Source organism: Mesocricetus auratus, unplaced genomic scaffold (assembly GCF_017639785.1).
Source record: "Mesocricetus auratus isolate SY011 unplaced genomic scaffold, BCM_Maur_2.0 Super-Scaffold_100041, whole genome shotgun sequence".
Lineage (NCBI taxonomy): Eukaryota > Metazoa > Chordata > Mammalia > Rodentia > Cricetidae > Mesocricetus > Mesocricetus auratus.
In genome coordinates this window covers 74,097-96,222 of record NW_024429218.1, presented here as the reverse complement: position 1 = coordinate 96,222, position 22,126 = coordinate 74,097, and the positions used below count along the sequence as shown (strand labels likewise).

Genomic DNA, 22,126 nt, shown 5'->3' with positions numbered 1-22,126 from the left:
TTTTCAAGATGCCATGTGTTTAGTTTCTCACAGAGTGTAGCATCATGAGTTTTCAAGAAGTTATGCATGTAGTTTCTCACACAGTGGTACATTATTAGTTTTCAAAAAGTTACACAATTAGTTTCTCACATTGTGTTTTATTTTTATTTTTCAAGAAGTTATGCATGTAGATTCTCACAGAGTGTTGTGTTTTTTGTTTTCAAGAAGTTATACATAGGGTGTTGTATCATTAGTTTTAATGATTTTATGCATGTAGTTTATCAAAAAGTGTTACATTGTTAGTTTTCAAGTAGTTACACATGTAGTTTCTAACACAGTGTTTTATTGTTAGTATTCAAGAAGTTATGCATGTAGTTTCTGACACTGTGTTACATCCTTAGTTATCAAGAGGTTATGTTTGTAGCTTGTCAGACAGTGTTAAATTGTTAGTTTTCAAGCAGTTATGCATGTAGTTTCTGACACAGTGTTACTTTTTTAATTTTCAAGAAGTTATGCATGTAGTTTCTCACACAGTGTTTTATCGTTAGTTTTCAAGAGATTAAGCATGTAGTTTCTCACAAAGTGTTGTATCATTAGTTTTCAAGGTGTTACACATGTAAATTCTCAAGAATGTTGTAACGTTAGTTTTCAAGAGATTAAGCATGTAGTTTTTCACAACGTGTTATATTGTTGGTTTTCAAGAATTAATATATGTAGTTTCTCACAGTGTGTTGTTTTGTTAGTTTTCAAGATGTTGTGCATGATCATTCTCACAGAGTGTTGTATCATGTTTTCAATATGTCATGCATGTATTATCTCAAACAATGCCCTTCAGTGGCACTTTTTGGGTGGGGATACCTAAATTCTTTATTTGAAGAAATGGTGAGAATTAAAGAATTTAAGAAGATGTTTTGGTGGACTTATAGAAATGGTATATGCTGCCCAGACATGCATGCACTTCCTCAGTGACCAATGACATCACTGGTGGCTTTGGTGAAGACAGCTTAGCTCTCACTCTGTCCCAGGGTGTGCTTGTCAGAGAGATATTCTGCTATTCTGCCATTCCAGTTTCAGGGGCTCCCATCTTGCACAAGTTGGTCAGGTAGTCACCCAGTTCTTTGATAGATTCCACCTGCTCATTCAGGTAATTCATCTCAATGAAGTCATACAAGTGGGGGTCATTTTTGTAAGTGGCCAGTTTGTTCAGTTCTATTAGTGACTGATTCACACTCTTTTCCAAATGCAGTGCACACATTGTGCTCTCCCAGTCATCACGGTCTGGTTTCTTGATTTCCTGCAGGAAGATCCGGCCACCTCATTGGGTCTGCAGCTTAATCAGTTTCTTAGCATGCTCCCTCTCCTCATGGGATTGGTGGAGAAAGTATTTGGCGAAGTTCCTCAGAGCCATATCATCACAGTCGAAGTAACAAGACATAGACAGACATAGGAAGCATACAGTTCCAGGTTGATCTGCGGTTGATGTCAGCCTCCGAGTCCTGGTGGTAGTTCTGGCATACTTGCCAGGGAGAAACGGAGGTCAGGGCAGTGGTGGTCATGGTGGCAGCAGGTACGGTGGTGAGGCTGGAGCGGTGGAGCGACGAGAGATGAGGTTGCAATGGGTTCTTTCCTGGAGCGGCCGGGTGGGTTGGAGGGGTTGAGCACTGGGTTCTGTTCAAGCACTGTTGAAGCAGGAAACCGTGGCGACTCTGGTCCAGAACGTCTGTAACAGGCACTTTTAATGACAGTGCCTAGATGCAAAGCCAGATTTTTGCCAGAATGTGTCTATAATGTAAATGCTTGCAGTTCTCATAGAGGCCAGAAGATGGCAAGACATTCCCAAGAATTGGAGTTAGAGCCATCTGTGAACGATCTTGTGGAACAGAAGCTGGGTATTCTGCAAGAGCAATCATACAGTGAATATTTTACCAATGTATGTAGTAATGTGCCCAAATGTTGCACTTTTGTACTTTGGATGTCAAGTGCTAAAGATTCCAAACTCAGTGTTCCTTGCTCTGTCCATTCAGCAATATTATCTTTTCTAAGGAGAGCAGTGCATTCATTAAATGCCTCAGCAGTTGGTACATGCATATCATACACATTGAACAATGCACCATTTCAGATATTAATGGCTGCTATCTGTGTGGAAAGATGCTGATATTTATATAATTGTCAATATCAGAATAACCTTTTATTTTAAACATTGTGTTAATCCAGTTTTATGTGCATTTTATTTATGTTGTTATCTGAGATAATTGTGTTCCTGAAACAGTGACCCAACTTCAGCCAGAGGAGAGGGCTGCAAACATCAAGCAGGAAGAATTTGCACAACTTAATAGTAAATATTCACAGAACTCTTAGTTTCCTCTTTTAAAGCCAGAGAAGGACTTGCCAGATAATTTTATTGGGACCTCTGTACATAATTTAATTCAGATCTATGTAAATCAGATCTGCTTTGTTTTAGATTATATAGAAAGTAAAAGTTCAGGTTACATAAATTGCTAGGGAGCATCACTCAATAAAAGTAAAGCAAAGAAATGATTGCTCCATTTTCCAATGCTTTAACAAAATCTCTGAAGGAGTACATTAGAGAAAGGAAAGTTAAAGCAAAGACACTAGTTGTTTTTGACCAAAGAGTAGGCACTTATAGAAGGAATCTTCAGGAGCCAAACAGGTCTGAATTACACTTTGGTTTTTGGTGTTATTTGGTTGGTTGGGTTTTGTGGATTTTTTGTTGTTGATGTTTTATTTTGTTTTTTTTTATTTTTTGTGACAGGGTTTCTCTGGAGCTTTGTGTTCTATCCTGGAACTCACTCTGTAGAGCAGGCTGGCCTTGACCTCATAGAGATCCACCTGTTCTACCTCCCAAGTGCTGGGATTAAAGGAATGTGCCACTGCTACCAAGCACAAAGTTATATTTTTGGTGCAGGAGATTTCTTGGCTAGGCAAATGTTCATGCAGATAACACATTTGCTCAGCTCATATTCTGAATGTTTGTAAGAGGCAGAAAACACTCTTATATTTTTGGTTGTGAGCCTACCAAGAGTAAAATGACAGATTCTAGATATCCCCTATGTGGAAGGATTTGGCAATAGGGTGGGAGGGAGGGGGGAAGGGGAGCGAGGGAGGAGGGGAGGGAGAGGGAACTGGGATTGACATGTAAAACAAGCTATTTAAAATTAAAATAAAAAACGATAAAAAAGAGGCAGAAAACAAGGATGGAGCATGATTTCTCCTTGTTTGCTTTGGTTGTCCTCAAATGACACCAGGGAAAATGGATTACTTAATCTGGTGACCATGTTTTGGCCCTGCATGTCACCTCCACCAACATTAAGGCCCTTGAGTGACCAAGCAGATAACCTGGGTATCTCCACATCACACGAGTGTTGGTGAACTGTGCCAATATTCTCTTGGCTTCTGAGGCCAGACTTGAGGGTTCTCAAGCCAAGGTGTATCCTGTGTGACTGTGAATAACATTGAGGAGACTGTGCCCTGGGTCACCTGAAACATATAAAGGAAGTGAGTAAAAGCCAGCTGACCACATAGAAATCCCCTTCCTTGTAGAGAGATTTGAGAGATGACATCCACAGAGGGGTAAATCTCAAGCCTGAACATTTAGTAACAGGTAGGCAGAGTGTCATCTGTCTGTTCCCTTCCTTAACACAATCCAAGTGCCAAGAGTTGAGATAAAGTGTTGTGGAGGGCAGGTGCTGTTCCTTGTCAGCTGGATCTTGGGGTGTTTGAGAGGAAATTAAAATTCTTCACATGCGGTAGATCAGTGAGACAAGTGACAGGCAAATACAGGAGGGATTTCTGTGTATATTTGGCTTGGGTGGATAACTATATCTCTTGGGCTTGGGATTTTGTTTATAGAAGTGTGATAACTTCTGAATGTTTACAATCTGAAAAAATTAATCAAACTTGAAATTTATTCATTATTTCAGTAATGTTATTTTTATTTAAAATCTTTAGTGTTTTCCTTAGTCTTCATAAGTAAGAATGCAGCAATTTAAGTGGTTTAATTTTCAGAGTTAAAGTCTTGGACTTTCAAAGTTCAAATTAGGAAGACAGGAACAGACGGAATGATCTAAACCCACTTGAATTCACACAATTTTGCTCTCATTATTAGTTTCCTCTTTTTAATGTATTTTAGAATATAATTTATACCTTGTAGGCTAAATATTAAAAGCAGTGAGGGGTGTGTGTGCATGTGTGTGTATGTGTGTGTGTGTGTGTCTGAATCTTAAACTAAAGGAAAGATGATGTCAGAACCATTTAAAGCTTCAGTGTTGTGTGTGAGTCAAACTGACTTTGGACCAGTGAGATGGAACAGGAGACACAGGTGTATGCTGTCAATTCTGACAACCTGAGTGTGACCACAAAAGACCAAGTGCCAAATGAAGCTTCCAGATACCTCCAAGCTTGTGGTGATATCTTTCTTGCACAGATAAAGCCTGCCTGGGGGTCAGAGAATGGAGCTTGCCACTAACTAACCATAAAGCTCTGGATGTCTGTACAGACAGGCAAGACATGACATAGCTGGGGAACAAGAGGATATAAGCAGGGACAAACACGAAATCACTCTCTTTTCTGCAGAGATGCTGAGCAGTCATCATATAGCAGGAAAAGGAGTTGCAGGTCTGGCACTCCCTGGTAATCCAAGACCATATGGAAATACATGGATTAGTAATTATGGATTAATAATTATGACAGAGCTAGCCAGAAACCCTAGTCACAGGTCAACAATATTATAATTATTATTAGTCTCCGAGTGTTCATTTGTGGCTGACACGGCAATGGACCCAGGCTGATGGGAAGAGATGTTGTAACATAGGTTGATCCATCATAGTGTCCTAAGTACACTTAACCAGGTTCCTCCAAAGAAGACCTTGATAAAACTAGCGAATGAAAGTGACCCATGATCAGTACAAAACAACATTTGACCATAATACAGTACATATTATTGGGTTCCAGACCCCACCTAGTCTCCTTGAGTTGCTGGTTAGCTGACAGGCCCATCCTGTTTCCAGTCCTAGTGCATCCTGTGTTCTAGTCCTGGCTTACTGCCCTGGCCTTGCCCCACTGACATCAATAGCTACCATGAGGAAAACATGATCTCTTCCACCTGGGGTCTTCCCACTCTTCTGTAAGACTGTGTATAAGGCTGCTCCCTCTCTACAATGAAGAAGAGACCTTTTAGCACAAACAAGCAGATGTCAAGTCTTTCATTTCAACCTCCAGGCTTTTGCCCAATGTATTAGACAACCTCGTTGTGTGGGCACCACAAGTGGAGGTCCCACTGAGATTTGGAGAGACTTACAAAGACTGGGAAAGACCAGGAAAGAAAGGATATTGGAAAAGAAGGGAGACTCAGGAAAGAAAGTAGAGATCACCCTCGAAAGCTGGCCAGCATGTAAGGTTATGAGGGTGATTTGCAAAGCAGTACCAAGTTAGGGGTACCTGATTAAATCTGCAGACTTTCACCTGACACCAAGTTTTGGAAAGAAATGGGAACCTGAGAGATAGCCCTCAGAGGTTAGGAGGGTGGATTGGATTAAATCTCCAGACTTTTACCCAACACCAAGATTGGGAAATAAATGGGACCCTGAGAGATCATCCTTGGAAGCTGGCCAGCAGGTAAGGATTTATGAGGGTGTATTTGGAAAATGGGTACATCAACTTCTAAGGCTGTATTGATAGAACAGCTTGTAGAATTGTTAAAGAGACAAGGTACCAGCATTGAGGGAGACAGCTAAAGATTTTATTTTAACTTTGGAAAAGACAAGTTTTTACACTTGGGTGGGCTTAATATCTCTGATTGGGAACAAGTTAAAGACAACCTTCAAAAATCTCTTCAGAAAGAGGGACTGGAAATTTTTTCCTATTGCTGCTTTTCCTCTTTGGAGATTACTGAAAGATGTCCTATTGAGTGGTAATGCTAAGATAAAAGAACAAATGCCTGATCTTGAAAAAACATTTAAAAATTCCCAGAAGGGACAGTTAGTAAATTGGTGCCCATGTTTAGCCTTCTACTGTACTCATAGAGACTGGCTATAATTGTGCTGCATCACATTACAAGGAGTGAGTATCGCTGTAGCTCAAGAATGTAGCTCAGAACTTCTAAATTAGAGAGATGATGAGGGGCACACAGAACTTTTTGACACTCACCCAGTTATTACCACTCAACCACTGCTTTAAGAAATTCTGTTACTAGTAAGTCAGAAGATTTGACAGGACTGGTACATTTTTAGATGGGGCCATTGTGACTAAGCCTCCACCCACACAGACTATTAAGTTAGAGCAATCCATGTGGGTAGACCAATGGCCCTTAACTAAAATAAAAGTGGAGGCTGCTCCTCAGCTGGTGCAAGAGCAATTGGAGGCTGAACATATTGAACTTTCTACCTCCTTCAAAGGCTGAGCATAACCACAAGCAGTTATACAAGTTATTCTTAGGGCATATAAGATAAGTTTACAAACCTTCAGCAAAGGATCTGACATTATTGTTACCCCTTGCAACTCCTCTCAATTTGCTTGGCTACAACACAATATTGACAATTGGAAATTGAAAGATGGTGAAGACTGTGAGGACCTTTTCAACCTTTTGTTTTAATTCAAGGATTGGCTGGAGCTGTTCTGTCACAAGAGATTTCAATTAAGGAAGTTTCATTACAAAAAACTAACCATGACCTATGGAAAAGGATGGCTGAAAGATGTATGTATGTTATGTGTGTATGTTGTGGCCCCACTGGTATATCGGAGATGTGATTATGAATGTGCGAATGTTGACAAAGGGAACTTCTTGAATTGCCTTGGATATGACTAAAAGTGCACTTAAATTGCTTTTGATATAGTTAAGAAGCTACCTAAATTGCTTTGAATATAGCCAAAAAGAGCATCTAGTCAGTTATTGTCTTAACAAGAAAGGTTGGCGATTTGAGTCCTCAGAGCCAGTCAATGGAAAAATAACAGAAGACTGTAGCATGGCCTAAGAACAAAGGGATGATTCTATAGAGTTTAGCACAGGAGAGGATATGGAAATTCTCATAAATTTTTATGGTTGGACAAAGAAATCTAGATTAAAAAAGTATTTTACAAGAAGCCTCAGAAAAACTGCTGCCGTGTCAGACCCCACCTACAATGGAGTAAATGTAGATACAAATGAAGCCATTTCAACTAAGATACAAATAAAGCCTTGTCAGCTAGTAAGAGTTTTAAAAATAGGACTAGAAAAGGAGTACTCAAAAACTTCAATTAATTTTCAAGTTATTTGGGACATATGTTATAGGCTAAAGAAATTAAGCTTCAAAATATAGAAAGGATAGTTCACAATCTTTGAGTGATTTTCAGAAGTTGTTGGGAAACATTCAGTGGTTGCTTCCTTTTTAAGGGCATCTACTTGTGATTTAAACCTCTAAATGAAATTCTAAACTCACCTATACAGTTAACTAAGGAGGGTAGATGAGTTCTGCTGTTAGAGTGTAGTACAGCATCAACAGGTGTTACAAAACTATAGGAAACTTATGCTGACTCCCCAGCCAAAATGTTAAATTCTTATTTTGAAGCAGTAGCATATAGAATACAGAAATGCCATATGGAATCTAGGAGATTTATTGACAGAGAACCAAATAGGATTCATGTTCCTTGCACCAAGAAACAAGTTGATTGGTTGTTTCAGATCAGTGATTCATGGGAAAATGCTTTTGAGAAATTTTCAGAGAGAATTAATAATAATTTTTCAGCTCATAGACTGTTGCGATTTGCCTAACACATCCTTTTGTATTTCCAAAATCTTAGAGAACAATCCTGTAGAAAATGCTATGTTAGTTTTTACTGATGGTTTCTCTAATGAAAGAGCAGCTTATGTTAAAATATATGGAGCAAATAACACCGTCTTCAGCTAAGATAGTCAAGTTATAAGCTGTCACAATGGTTTTCCAACTACTAGCAAATGATTCATTTAATTTGTGTATGTTTTTAAAGCTCTTCAAATAATAGAGACAGGTCAATGCATAGGAACTGGCAATGATCAGGTTAGAATATTGTTTGAGCAAATTCAAAATACAATTCATCTAAGAAAAATTGCCATGTCTTGTGGGTACATGAGAGCTCATTCAAACCTCCCTGGCCCACTGGCTAAAGGCAACGAGTCAATAGATAGATTATCAAACTTTGTTGCTTTATCTAATGTAGAGAGAGCTCTGCAGTCTCATAACTTTCATCATCAGAATAACAGGAGTCTAAGAAAGCAATTTGGTTTAACTAGAGAGACTGCTTGTCAAAATTGTCAAAAAATGAGGTGTACCCACAATATTTATTAGTAACTAATTTAAAAATGAACCCTTGAGGACTACTTCCTAATCATTTATGGCAAATCTTTGTTACTCATATTACAGAATTTGGCAAGTTAAAATATGTGCACATGGTGGTTGATAGGTATTCAGGTTTCTTTATGGCCACTACACAAATAGGAAAAGTCACCATACATGTGACAAGTCATTCCTTAAGAAATGTTTTGCTTACATGGGAGTTACAAAAATTAAAATTGATCAGAAAAATGGGTATGATTGAGCCTACAGAAAAATTAGGCAGCCAATGACATGTGAGGCTAAGGGGATGGCAGTCAACTTAAGATGGGAGGGTCATACAACTTGGGTAATTTCTCCATTGATAGGTAAGGTTGGCATTAACATCATAGTCACTTAAGACAGGCACTAATATATAGAAGGGAGAGATGTTGGGTCCCAGCCCCCACCTAGTCGCTGTGAGTCACTGGTCAGCCAACAAGTACATCTTGTTTTCCAGTTCAAGTGCATCCTGTTTTCTAGTCCTGGCTTAGAGTCCTTGCCTTGCTTAGTGCCATGGTGTAGTCCTAGATACTTTGCTGTTAGGATTGTACTTGGTCAAATGAAATGAGGCTTTGGCTCATATACCATTGAATGTAAGCTTGGCCCAAGCAGGTTACTTGGTAATTGGGGAGCTGCTGGGTTGCCAGTGATGTCCCTTTAAGCCCTTTGCATAATGTCACTCATTATACTACTACCACCTTGAGTTAAAGTGGGTCCCACATTCCTGCAATTGTGTGTATGGCCTATGTCACATGTGAAGTTAAGTTATTGTCCATGATCTGTGTCAGTTTTGAAAATACATAGGCATGAGGTATTCCTGGGTGTATCCTACACATCTTGATTTCAAGGTATGACCATATTATTAAATATTCATGTAAACCATGGCTATGATGTGGTCTTGACTCCCCTGATTTAAAAATTATACCATGTAGGATGAAAGGTGCATGTAGGCCTCAAATCCTGAAGATAATGTGTTGGATTTCATTCATCAGATCACCAGTCTTTGCTAATATCACTATATTAGTCTATCCTTGTTGGAGGATTTGGTGATGGCTAAGTCATAGTGGAGTTCAATTTGCCTTGAATCTCTTGAACTATAGATAGAAATTTATGTAGCACCATATCCTAAAGGAAATGAATCAGGCATTCCAAAGTATATTTTATACAAACTTCATTGTTAAAACTCAGGGACATATAAAATTATATGATTCAAATTAAATTTATAAAAGTGTCTATGAAACATCTTTCTTACATAATCCATAAGAGTCTAAATACGTTTCTATAGCATATAGTTGACTTCACCCTCTAAAATCCCAGTACTCATGCACTTGAGTATGAACTTCATGGAAAAATTCAAACCATAAAACAATACCTGCATACTCATGTTTGTCTTACTAGGTTTCTACTGTGATAATAACACCATGACCATATTTTGGTCGACAGTTGCAGTTCAGCTCAAGTCAATTTCTATTTAAAATATAATACCAGGGCTAGAGAGCTGGCTCTGAGGTTAAGATCACTGACTCTTTTTTTGTGGTTTGTTTATTTTTTTATTATCATTTTTTATTTTAATTTTAAATAGCTTGTTTTACATGTCAATCCCAGTTCCCTCTCCCTCCGCTCCTCCCGCATTCCCCTTCCCCCCACCCTCCCATCCTATTGCCAAATCCTTCCACATAGGGGATATCTAGAGTCTGTCATTTCACTCTGGGTGGGGTCCAGGCACTCCCCTAAGAGTCCAGGCTGAGAGAGCATCCCTCTTTGTGCTATAGGCACACGAAGACTGTTTGTATTCCAGGGATAGACACTGATCCACTGATCAGGGCCCCATAGGTTGCCCAGGCCTTGTCACTGACTCTCACACTCAATGAGTCTGGATTAGTCCCATGATCACCTCCCACCTGTCAGTCTGGGGTCCAAGAGCTTCTCCTTGTTCAGGTCAGCTGTCTCTGCTGGTTTTGCCAGCCCATTCTTTGCCAATTTGCTCATTACTCCTCTCTCTCTGTCACTGGGTTCCTTGGGTTCAGTTCAGTGATTAATTGTGTGTTTGCCTCTGCTTCCATCAGTCACAGGATGAAGGCTCCCGGATGGTTATAGATATCAAGTTCATTATCAGGAATGGGCATTCGAGGTGGTCTCTCCACTATTGCTTAGCTTGCCAATTGGTGTTATCCCTTTAGATCACTCGAGGTCACTCTCGTTCCTGATCTGTCTTCGATCCTATGATTCCCTCTTCTGGCTATTCTACCCCCACCCCCTCAACTTCCAGTTCCCCCATGACCAACTCTCTTCCTCTTCACCCCCTTTCTTCTTCCCAGGTCCCACTCCCCCCCACCCCTTGCTGTGTTCCCTATCCACTCAGAGGATCTTGTCTCAATCCTCTTCTCTTGGGTACTATGCATATATGCATATCTTTTAGGTTCTTTCCTGTTTCCCAGACTCTCTGTCAGTGGAAGTGCAGACTGGCACTATCCTGATCCATGTCTAAAATCCATATATGAGTGAGTACATACCATGTTTGTCTTTTTGTGACTGGGTTACCTCACTCAGGATGGTTTCTTCCAGTGCTATCCATTTACCTGCGAATTTCAAGATTCCATTGTTTTTTCTGCTGAGTAATACTCCATTGTGTAAATGTACCACATTTTCTCTATCCACTCTTCAGTTGAGGGGCATCTAGGTTGCTTCCAGGTTCTGGCTATTACAAATAATGCTGCTATGAACATAGTGGAGCAGATGCCCTTGTTGTATGAACTTGCCTCATTTGGATATATGCCTAAGAGTGGAATTGCTGGGTCTACTGGTAGATTAATTCCCATTTTCCTGAGGAATCTCCATACTGATTTCCAAAGAGGCTGTATGAGTCGGCACTCCCACCAGCAGTGGAGGAGTATTCCTCTCTCTCCACATCCTCTCCAGCATAAATTGTCTTCGGTGTTTTTGATTTTAGCCATTCTGACAGGAGTAAGATGGTATCTCAGAGTTGTTTTGATTTGCATTTCCCTGATGGCTAAGGATGTTGAGCACTTTCTTAAGTGTCTCTTGGCCATGTTAGCCTCCTCTATTGAGAATTCTCTATTTAGTTCTGTACCCCACCTTTTAATTGGATCCTTTGGTGTTTTGGAGACTTGTTTCTTGAGTTCTTTGTAAATTTTGGAGATTAGCCCTCTGTCAGATGTGGGGTTAGTGAATATCTTTTCCCATTCTGTGGCCTGCCTTTTTGTCTTTTTGACTGTGCCCTTTGCCTTACAGAAGCTTTTTAGTTTCAGAAGGTCCCATTTGTTAATTGTCGATCTCAGTGCCTGTGCCACTGGTGTTATGTTTAGGAAGTGGTCTCCTGTACCAACTGGTTGAAGAGTATCTCCCACTTTCTCTTCTAAAAGTTTCAGTGTGGCTGGATTTATGTTGAGATCTTTGATCCATTTGGACTTAAGTTTGGTACAAGGCGATAAACATGGATCTATCTGCAGTCTTCTGCAGACCAGTACCCAGTTATGCCAGCACCATTTGTTGAAGATGCTTTCTTTTTTCCATTGTACAGTTTTAGCTTCTTTGTCAAAAATCAAGTGTTCATAGGTGTGTGGGTTAAAATTAGGGCTTTCGATTTGGTTCCATTGGTCTACGTGCCTATTTTTGTGCCAATACCTAGCTGTTTTCAGGACTATAGCTCTATAATAGAGCTTGAAGTCGGGTATGGTGATGCCTCCTGAAGTTCCTTTATTGTATAGGGTTGTTTTGGCTATCCTGGGCCTTTTGTTTTTCCATATAAAGTTGATTAATGTTCTTTCCAGGTCCTTGAAGAATTGTGATGGAATTTTGATAGGGATTGCATTGAATCTGTAGACTGCTTTTCGCAAGATTGCCATTTTTATTATGTTGATCCTACCAATCCAAAAGAGCATGGGATATCTTTCCATTTTCTGGTATCTTCTTTGATTTCTTTCTTTAAAGACACAAAGTTCTTGATATACAGGTCTTTCACTTCCTTGGTTAACATTATCCCCAGATATTTGATGCTGTTTTTGGCTATTGTATAGGGTGATGTGTCTCTGATTTCTTTCTCAGTCACTTCATCATCTGTATATAACAGGGCCACTGAATTTTTTGAGTTTACCTTGTATCCTGCCACATTGCTGAAGGTGTTTATCAGCTCTAGGTGTAACCTTGCAGAGTTTTTTGGTCACTTATGTAAACTATCATATCATCTGCAAATAGTGAAAATTTGACTTCTTCTTTTCCTATTTGTATCCCCTTTATCTCCTTTTGTTGTCTTTTTGCTGTAGCTAGAACTTCAAGTACAATATTGAAGAGATTTGGAGAGAGTGGACAGCCTTGTCTTGTTCCTGATTTTAGAGGAATTGCTTTGAGTTTCTCTCCATTTAGTTTGATGGTAGCTGTTGGTTTACTGTATATTGCTTTTATTATATTCAGGTACGTTCCTGTTATACCTGATCTCTCTAGGGATAACAGAGAATGGGTGCTGAATTTTGTCAAAGGCTTTTTCAGATCTAGTGAGATGAAAATTTGGTTTTTATTTTTTTATTTTATTTTCCAGTTTAAATTTAGATAAGAAACAATGTTCCTTCACAATTACACCTGATTTCTCCATGGAAACTCTGAAAGCCAGAAGGTCCTGGATAGATATTCTACCTACACTAAGAGATCATGGATGCCAGCCCAGATCATGTGGTTTTTCTTTCACAGTTTGTTAATATGGTGAATTACATTGACAGATTTTCTAATGTTGAACCATACCTGCATTCCTGGGATGAAGCCTACTTGATCATGGTGGATGATTTTTCTGATGTGTTCTTGAATCCAGTTTGCGAGTATTTTAGTGAGTATTTTTGCATGAATGTTCATGAGGGAAATTGGTCTATAGTTCTCTTTCTTAGTTGTGTCTTTGTGTGGCTTGAGTATCAAGGTAATTGTAGCCTCGTAAAAAGAGTTTGGCAGTGAGCCTCCTGCTTCTATTGTGTGGAATACTTTGAGGAGTATTGGAATTTCTGGTAGAATTCTGCACTGAAGCCATCTGGGCCTGGGCTTTTTTGTTTGGGAAACTTTTGTTGACTGCTTCTATTTCATTGTGGGTTATAGGTCTGTTTAGATTGTTTATCTGTTCTTGATTTAGTTTTGGCAAGTGATATCTATCCAGGAAATTGTCCATTTCCTTTAAATTTTCAAATTTTGTGGAGTACAGATTTTCAAAGTATGCCCAGATGATTCTCTGGATTTCCTCAGAGTCTGTTGTTATGTCCCCTTTTTCATCCCTGATTTTGTTAATTAGCATGCTGTCTCTCTGTTTTATGGTTAGTTTGGACAGAGGTTTATCTATTTTGTTGATTTTCTCAAAGAACCAACTCTTTGTTTCATTGATTCTTCTCAGTGATTTCCTGGTTTCTACTTGATTGATTTCAGCCCTCAATTTGATTATTTCCTGGCGTCTGCTCCTCCTCGGGGAGTTTGCTTCTTTTTGTTCTAGAACATTCAGCTGTGCTATTAATTCTCTAGTATGACTGTTCTCCAGTTTTTTCATGTGGGCACTTAGTGCTATAAACTTTCCTCTCAGCACTGCTTTCAAAGTGTCCCATAAGTTTGTGTATGTTGTGTCTTCATTCTCATTGAAATCGAGGAAGTTTTTAATTTCTTTTTTCATTTGTTCCTTTACCCAGGGATGGTGCAATTGTGCATTGTTCAATCTCCATGAATTTGTAGGGTTTCTGCGATTTGTGTTATTGTTGAATTCTAATGTTAATGCATGGTTGTCTGATAAGATGCCGGGGCTTATTCCAATTTTTTTGCATCTGTGGAGATTTGCTATGTTTCCTATTATGTGGTCAATTTTAGAGAAGGTTCCATGTGGTGCCGAGAAGAAGGTATATCCCTTTGCATTTGGGTGGAATGTTCTATAGATGTCTGTTAAACCCAGTTGGGTCATAACTTCTATTAGTTCTTTTATTTCTTTGTTAAGTTTCTGTCTGGAGGTCCTGTCTAGCGGTGAGAGTGGAGTGTTGAAGTCTCCTACTATTAGTGTGTGAGATTTTATGTGCATTTTGAGCTTTAGTAATGTTTCTTTCACGAATGTAGGTGCCTTTGTATTTGGAGTGTAGATGTTTAAAATTGAGACTTCATCTTGATGTATTTTTCCTTTGATGAATATGAAGTGTCCTTCTTCATCTCTTTTGATTGATTTTAATTCAAAGTTTAATTTGTTAGATATTAGGATTGCTACACCTGCTTGTTTCTTGGCACCGCTTGATTGGAAGATCTTTCCCCAACCTTTTACTCTGAGATAATGTCTGTCTTTGTATTTGAGATATGTTTATTGTATGCAGCAGAAGGAAGTGTTATGTCTTCGTATATATTCTGCTAGTCTGTGTCTTTTTATAGGCAAGTTGAGGCCGTTGATATTAATGACCATTGATTGGTGATCCTTGTTTGTCCTTGATTTATTGTTAGTGAAGTTATTTTGTGTAGTTTATCCTCCCTTTTACTTTTGGTGTTTTGTAAAGTGTGATTATATATTGCCTGCGTCTTTGTGAATGTAATTATCTTCCTTCACTCTAGGTTTTCCTTCTAGCATTTTCTGTAGAGCTGGATTCATGGATACATATTGTTTAAATCTGGCTTTGTCATCGAATATTTTGTTTTCTCCATCGATGGTAATTGAGAGCTTTGCTGGATATAGTAGTCTAGGCTGGCATCCTTGTTCCCTTAGCGTTTGTAGGACATCTGTCCAGGATCTTCTGGCTTTCATCCTTTCCATTGAGAAGTCAGGTGTAATTCGGATAGGTCTGCCTTTGTATGTTACTTGGCCTTTTTCTTTAGCTGCTCGTAATATTTTCTCTTTACTCTGTAGGTTTGATGTTTTGATTATTATATGGTGAGGTGACTTCTTTTTCTGGTCGAGCCTATTTGGTGTTCTGTAAGATTCTTGTATTTTCATAGGCATATCTTTCTTTAGGTTAGGGATATTTTCCTCTATGATTTTGTTGAATATGTTTTCTGTACCTTTGAGTTGTATTTCTTTGCCTTCTTCTATACCTATTATTCTCAGGTTTGTCTTCTTCACGGTGTCCCATATTTCCTGGATATTTTGTGTTAAGGATTTGTTGGTTTTGAGATTTTCTTTGGTTGACGATTCTATATCCTCTAATGAGTCTTCAACATCTGAGATTCTCTCTTCTACCTCTTGTATTCTATTCATGATACTTGCATCTGTAGTTCCTGATCGTTTACCCAGCTTTTCTATTTCCAGCATCCCTTCATTCTGTGTTTTCTTTATCGTTTCTATTTCAGCTTTCAATCCTTCAACTGTTTGAATTGTTTCCTTAATTTTTTTGGTTGTTTATTCTTGGTGCTCTTTAGATTCTTTGAGAGATTTGTTTATTTCTTGAAAATTTCCCCCCATTTCATGGATTTTTTTGTTTGTTTTTTCTTCTATTTCTTTAAGGGATTTCCTTGTTTCTTCTTTGAGAGTCTCCATCATCTTCATGACATAATTTTTAAGGTCTGTCTCCTCTTCTTCGTCTATGTAGTGCTTTTCGGGTTTTGCTGGTGTTGGATGCCTAGATTCTGATGGGGTCATGTTGGTGTTTCTATTGCTGGGTGATCTCTTATTCTGTCTTCTTCCCATCTCTTCTTCCAGTGGGTGTTGGTGGGGTCTTTCCATCTCCACTGGTCTCCTTCCTTCCTGCAGCTGAAGCTGAAGATGCTGATACAGAGTTTGGGTCCTGGTAGGGATGATGTCTTTCCTGAAGCTGGACTCACTGGGGTTGGGGTCTCAGAGGGGCTGATGTCTTTCCTGTGTGGCCGGGTCTTCTGGATGCCAGGAGCGGCCCGGAAGATCAAGGGGATGGGCGCTGGAGGGGGACGTCCCGCCGGAGACGCAATCTCACCTGAAGCTGGACTCGCTGGGGTTGGGGTCTTGGAAGGGCTGATCGATCACTGACTCTTATTCTAAGAACTTAGGAACAACACCCACAACACAGGTCACAACCATCTGTAAATTCTTTCTCTGGGGACATGAAGCCCTTTCTGGCCTCTTTTGATCACTGTGTACCTGTTGGGCACAGACATTCGTGAAAGCAAAGCATTTGTACATGTAAAATAAATTTAAAAAATTAAATGTCTGAAAAATTTTAAGTAAAATTAATTTAAATTTAAAATATTTCAGAATATCAATGAAGAGATACTTAATTCTAATATTCTGGTCCATTAATCTACAAGAACATAAACTGGATTTGCTCTTTTTTAGCATTAAAGTTTCCATTAACAATGAAGACCATCATGTGGGTATCTCACACCATGGTATGTGCTAACATTTTAATTCTATTTTTATATATTTCAGGGTTTTGAAGATGATTTTTATGCATCAGTTTGATAAATTTGCAAATGCAGAGAAAAGATGAACATTTTAGAAAGAAGACAAAGAAGTCCAAGATAGTATGTATAATTCTATAAATAAAATTTATACTTTTTTCTTAAGGCATACTATCATCATCCTTGGAGACTGGACAGAGGGGTCGCCCTTTCATATATGGTAGGCAGTACCCTTGCTTTGTACAGAGGTACAAGGTCCCTTTAAAAGACAAGCTGTGCCCACTACTGCTGTCTTTCTGCCTTTTCTCTGAGGAAGCAGATATCTCTCTGTCTCTTTCTCTCTCTGTCTCTCTCATTCTCTCTCTTTCTTGCTCTCTCCTCTCTCTCCCTTCCCTTCTTCCAGTAAAACTCCTCACATAAGCTTTGCCTCATGGCGTGCTTCTACCTTGCCCACTGTGGCATCCACCAAGGTCCCCCTAATTTTTGTACATTATATTTAATTATCAATATTTAGCTTTTATTTCTATCCATGCAAATTGTCTGCTTTTATCTTAAATGCATATTTTAAAATGACAGTAATATCTTCCATTTTTCTAATTGCCAGTATTCCCTGAGACTTCCACTGTTCAAAATGTCTTCTCTTTCTTTCCATTGCTATTAGTCATTGTCACTTTCAAAGTCATATACTTTTTCTAGAAAGAGGAATGATGAGATAAATGTAATAGAAAATATTAAATAAAGGTCCACTAAATTTCTGTACTAGTTAATTACTGTAAGTTTCCTAATAACTTTTCCTAGTAAGGCAGACATAGTTGAAATAGTAATTATGTAGACTATATTTATATGCTTTTGTATTTTTCAATAATTCAAACAATTTAAAAATATATAAAACGTTCTCCTGAGAATTAATCATCATCTCCTAGATCCAAATTGTTCTTTCTTAGTTCTTTCTTGAAGTGAAGTTTTTTAAAGTAACTTTCATTCTTTTTGTGAAGCTGAAGGTGATGAGGCTTACTAAAGCTTAGTGGGTTTTGAGGGGACCAAAGTTGCCAGGCTGGGTCCTATATGAATCTAAGATGAGCTGTAGTTGGTTTTATAGTACGTGCTGCATGTAGTGTAGGACATGCATTGGTTGGTCAAAATTGGGTTTGAGGAGAATTTGGAGAGCTCACCATGTATGTTGTGCATTGGTATGTGAGTAAATGCACATTAATGCAGTCACTTTCTGAGGCCAGAGGTGTCCCAACCCTTGGAGTTGGAGTTTCAGGCAGATGAGACACCATATGTGCATTCCAGCAACCAAACTCTGGAAGAGCAGCAAGTTTCCTTAACTGCTAAGCTATTTCCCCAACTGCTGGGTGGAGTGTGGGCCCAGGTGAACTCCCCTAGGAGGCCTGTAGAGCAATTCTGCTGCCTCAGGATCAAGGTGAAGGTGATTTCATTCTCAGGGAGCCCAGCTGAATCTGCATTCCTCTATAGGGGTCTGTTGTGTTTTATTTAATTCAGTAGCTGTCTATTCCTTAAGCAACTGCTGTCCTAATTGGTCTCCCAGCGGTGGCACTCTGGCATGAATTCTGTTCCCACAGTCACTGGCTCTATCATAGCTGATAAAGGAAACTTATTCTAGATCTCCATCCCTCTAAAGAACTCAGGATTCAATGGTTGATGTGAAATTCTGTTTGCTCTGAGAGTATGAACAGCTAACTTCCTCTCCTAGCTAGAACCCTCTCTACAAAAGAGGGTGTCCTTCTGTTGTGCCTCCACTTAAGAATCCTAGCTGCAAGGATGACCCCAGCTAAGATCCCTAGCAGTAGTGGAGAGGGTTCCTATAATCAGATTGGTGACTACCCTAACTGTCATCATACAACTTCATCCAGTAACTGATGGGAGCAGATGAAGAGATCCACAGCCAAGCACCAGGCCTTGCTATGCAAGCCCAGTAGAATAGAGGCAGGAGGGATTATAAGAGCAAGAGGGGTCAACATCATGACAGGGAAACCCATAGAGACAGTTAACCCAAACTTTCAGGAGCTCAGGGATCCTCCATGGGACTGAGCCATGCCTTCTGTATGTGTGTGACAGTTTTGTTGCCTTGTCTGTTTGTGGGAACCCTGTCAGTGGGAACAGGAACTATCCCTAGTACATAAGCTGGCTTGCTAAAGTCCATTCCATATTATTGAATGCCTTGCTCAATGTCAATGTATGGGGTTGGGGGTGGGAAGCTTGATCCTGCCTCAACTAAATGAGCCAAGCTTTGCTGACTCACAATGGGAGGCCTTATTCTTTCTAAGGAATGGATGGGGGTAGATTTGGGGAGGTGGAGAGGAAGGGAGGGAGGGGGAACTGTGGTTGGTATGTAACATGAATTAAATACCTACCAGTTCCTGTCAGCTAGTTGCTGACTCAGCCTCCTGACCCCAGGTTAATTTATTTAATCAAACAAATGTAACATATCTTTGTATCATGAAAACAATTATTCCACAGCACAAGGATATGTAACACATCTTAAAGTAATATTCTAAAACAGGGTTCTGGGTCCATTGATGGTGTCCATATCTGAGGGGTACAGGGGAGGAAAAGAACAATTCTCAACTTTATATGGAAAAACAAAAGCCCCAGGATAGCCCAAGCAATGTCTGGAGGCTTTACCATTCCTGACTTCAAGCTCTGTTACATAGTTATAGTGATGAAAAATGCTTGGTATTAGAACAAAAATTGAGAGGAAGACCAATGGAATTGAAATGAACACCCCTATATTAACCATAGACATATGAACACCTGATCTTTGACAAAGAAGCTAAAATTATACAAGGGATAAAAGAAAGTGCAACAAATGGTGCTAGCATAACTGGATTCTGGCATGTAGAAGACTACAGATAGATCCATACCTATCGTCATGCACAAAACTTGAGTACAAATGGATCAAAGACCTCAACATAAATCCAGCCACACTGAAGCTCTTACAAGAGAGAGTGGGAGATACTCTTGAATGAATTGGTACAGGAGGCTGCTTCCTGAACATAACTCCAGTAGCACAGACACTGAGATTGACAATGAATAAATGGGACCTCCTGAAACTGAGAAGTTTTTGTAAGGAAAAGTCAGCTAGAAAAAAGGGCAACCCACAGAATGGGAAAAGATATTCCCTAATCCCTCATCTGACAGAGGACTGATCTCCAAAATTTACAAAGAACTCAAGAAACAAGTCTCAAGAACACTAAAGGCTCCAATTAAAAAGTGGGGTACAGAACTAACTAGAGAATTTTCAATTGAGGAGTCTAAAATGGCTGCGAGACACTTAAGAAAGTGCTCAATATCCATAGCCATTAGGGAAATGCAAATCAAAACAACTCTGCGATACCAGCTTACTCCTGTCAGAATGGCTAAAATCAAAAGCAACAATGACAGTTTATGCTGGAGAGGATATCGAGAGAGGGGAACACTCCTTCACTGTTGGTGAGAGTGCCAACTCATACACCCACTTTGGAAATCAGTATGGAGATTCCTCAGGAAAATGGGAGTCAATTCCACTCTTAGGCATATACCCAAAAGATTTACATTCATACAACAAGGATGTCTGTTCCACTATATTCATAGGAGCACTATTTCTAATAGCCAGAACCTGGAAACAACCTAGATGTCCCTCAACTGAAGAATGGATAGAGAAAATGTGGTACATTTACACAGTAGTGTACTATTCAGTTGAAAGGAAAAACAATGGAATCTTGAAATTTGCAGGCAAATAGACAGCACTAGAAGAAATCATCGAGAGTGAGGTAACCCAGTCACAAAAAGACACAAACATGGAATGTACTCACTCATATATGGATTTTAGACATGGAGTAGTGGAGTGCCAGCCTACAATCCATACTGACAGAGAGTCTGGGAAACAGAACCTTCATCTAGCAACTGATGGAAGCAGAGGCAGATACCCACAGCTAAATACTGAACTGAACTCCTGGAATCCTGTGACAGAGAGGGAGGACTGATGAGCAAAGGGAACAAAACTGGGCTTGTTTAACTCACAGAAACAGCTGACCTGAATAAGGAGGAGCTCTTGGACCCCAGACTGACAGCTGGGAGGCCAGCATGGGACTGATCCAGACCCCCTGAATGTGGGTGTAAGTGAAGAGGCCTAGGCAATCTATGGGGCCTTGGGTAGTAGATCAATATTTATGCCACTAGCTAACCATGGAGATTTAGAGGTCTACAGAGACAGACAGGAAGTGACATACCCAGGCAGAATCAGGATATAAGCAGGGATAAACAGGAAATACCTATCTTCTCTGCTGGAATACTTAGCAGTCACCATGTGAGTTGCCATGTATCAGAGGAAGGAGTAAGAGGCCTGGACCATTCTCAGGTAACACAAGACCATATGAAATACTTAGATTATTAGAAATGGGTTAATAATTACAACACAGCTAGCCAATAAGAAACCCTAGTCCCTGGCCAACGTTTTATAATTAATATAGTGTCTTTGTGGTTCTTTGGAGCTGAGAAGGATATAGAAACCAGCCAGGACAAAGAACCTCACATTACAGACTCATCAGAAGTTGATAGATTGGGTGAGTACAAATCAAATATGTACTCATTCATAAGTGGATACTAGCTTATGCACCACCATCATACTGCCTCATAGGTAGCAATGCTGAGGAACACTTGGGACATCCCTTCACTGGCATCTTGAGCTGGTCCCCTCCTTAACTAACTAACTTGTTGTGATTAAACCTCTCAGGGCCTTAAATGTCTCACCTCCATTTCACCTAGTCTCACTCAGTTTCCTCTTAGTGTAATCTGGGAAGTGTGCAGACAGTTAATGACATCCTGAGGTAGAAGTAGTAGCCTCCAGGCAGTTGAAACTGACCAGCATCCTCCCCACTCAGAGTGAATATTCTTTGTTATTAATGAGAGAAATTCATGAAGATAACAAAGTTTTGGGTGCTAAAGTTCCCTCTAGACCTCTGCCCAGGATCTGTAGGCAATCTGTGCACATCTTCCCAGTGACTTAGTCCCATCACTACATTCGGGATGTCTGACTCAATAAAAGTACTATGTACACAGCTACACACAAAAGGACACTATCTGATTCCAGCATGTGGCTCTGGCAGGCCTTATCCTTCTCCAGATTCCCTCTGCATTGATAAAACAATTAGATTGCATTACTGAAGTAGCCTCCAAGGTCCTTTCCCTTATTTGATTACTTCCTCTCTCTGCCTGAGGCTGACTGCTAAGGCACAGATATCAACATATTGAAGTCCCCTTTGGCTCACTTAATTAATATACCCAACTAAAATTAAATACCTCATCCTGACACAAGATTTCCTATTTTACCTTTATAAACCACCAATTCCCTATGAGTCATGTCCATCTCCCCTTTATCCAGAGGGAGGCCTTTGTCCCTGTGAGACAAATATTGTTGCCACTTTTCTCTTGTTCCTTCCACTCCTCTGTTGTCTTCTATCTCCTTTGTTTATTTC

General features: G+C 39.6%; 1 pseudogene; it reads right to left on the bottom strand.

Moving 5' to 3' along the window:
* Positions 1-805: 805 nt before the first annotated feature.
* LOC101842712 lies at positions 806-6,477 on the bottom strand (annotated as a pseudogene).
* Between the last annotated feature and the right edge of the window lie 15,649 nt (positions 6,478-22,126).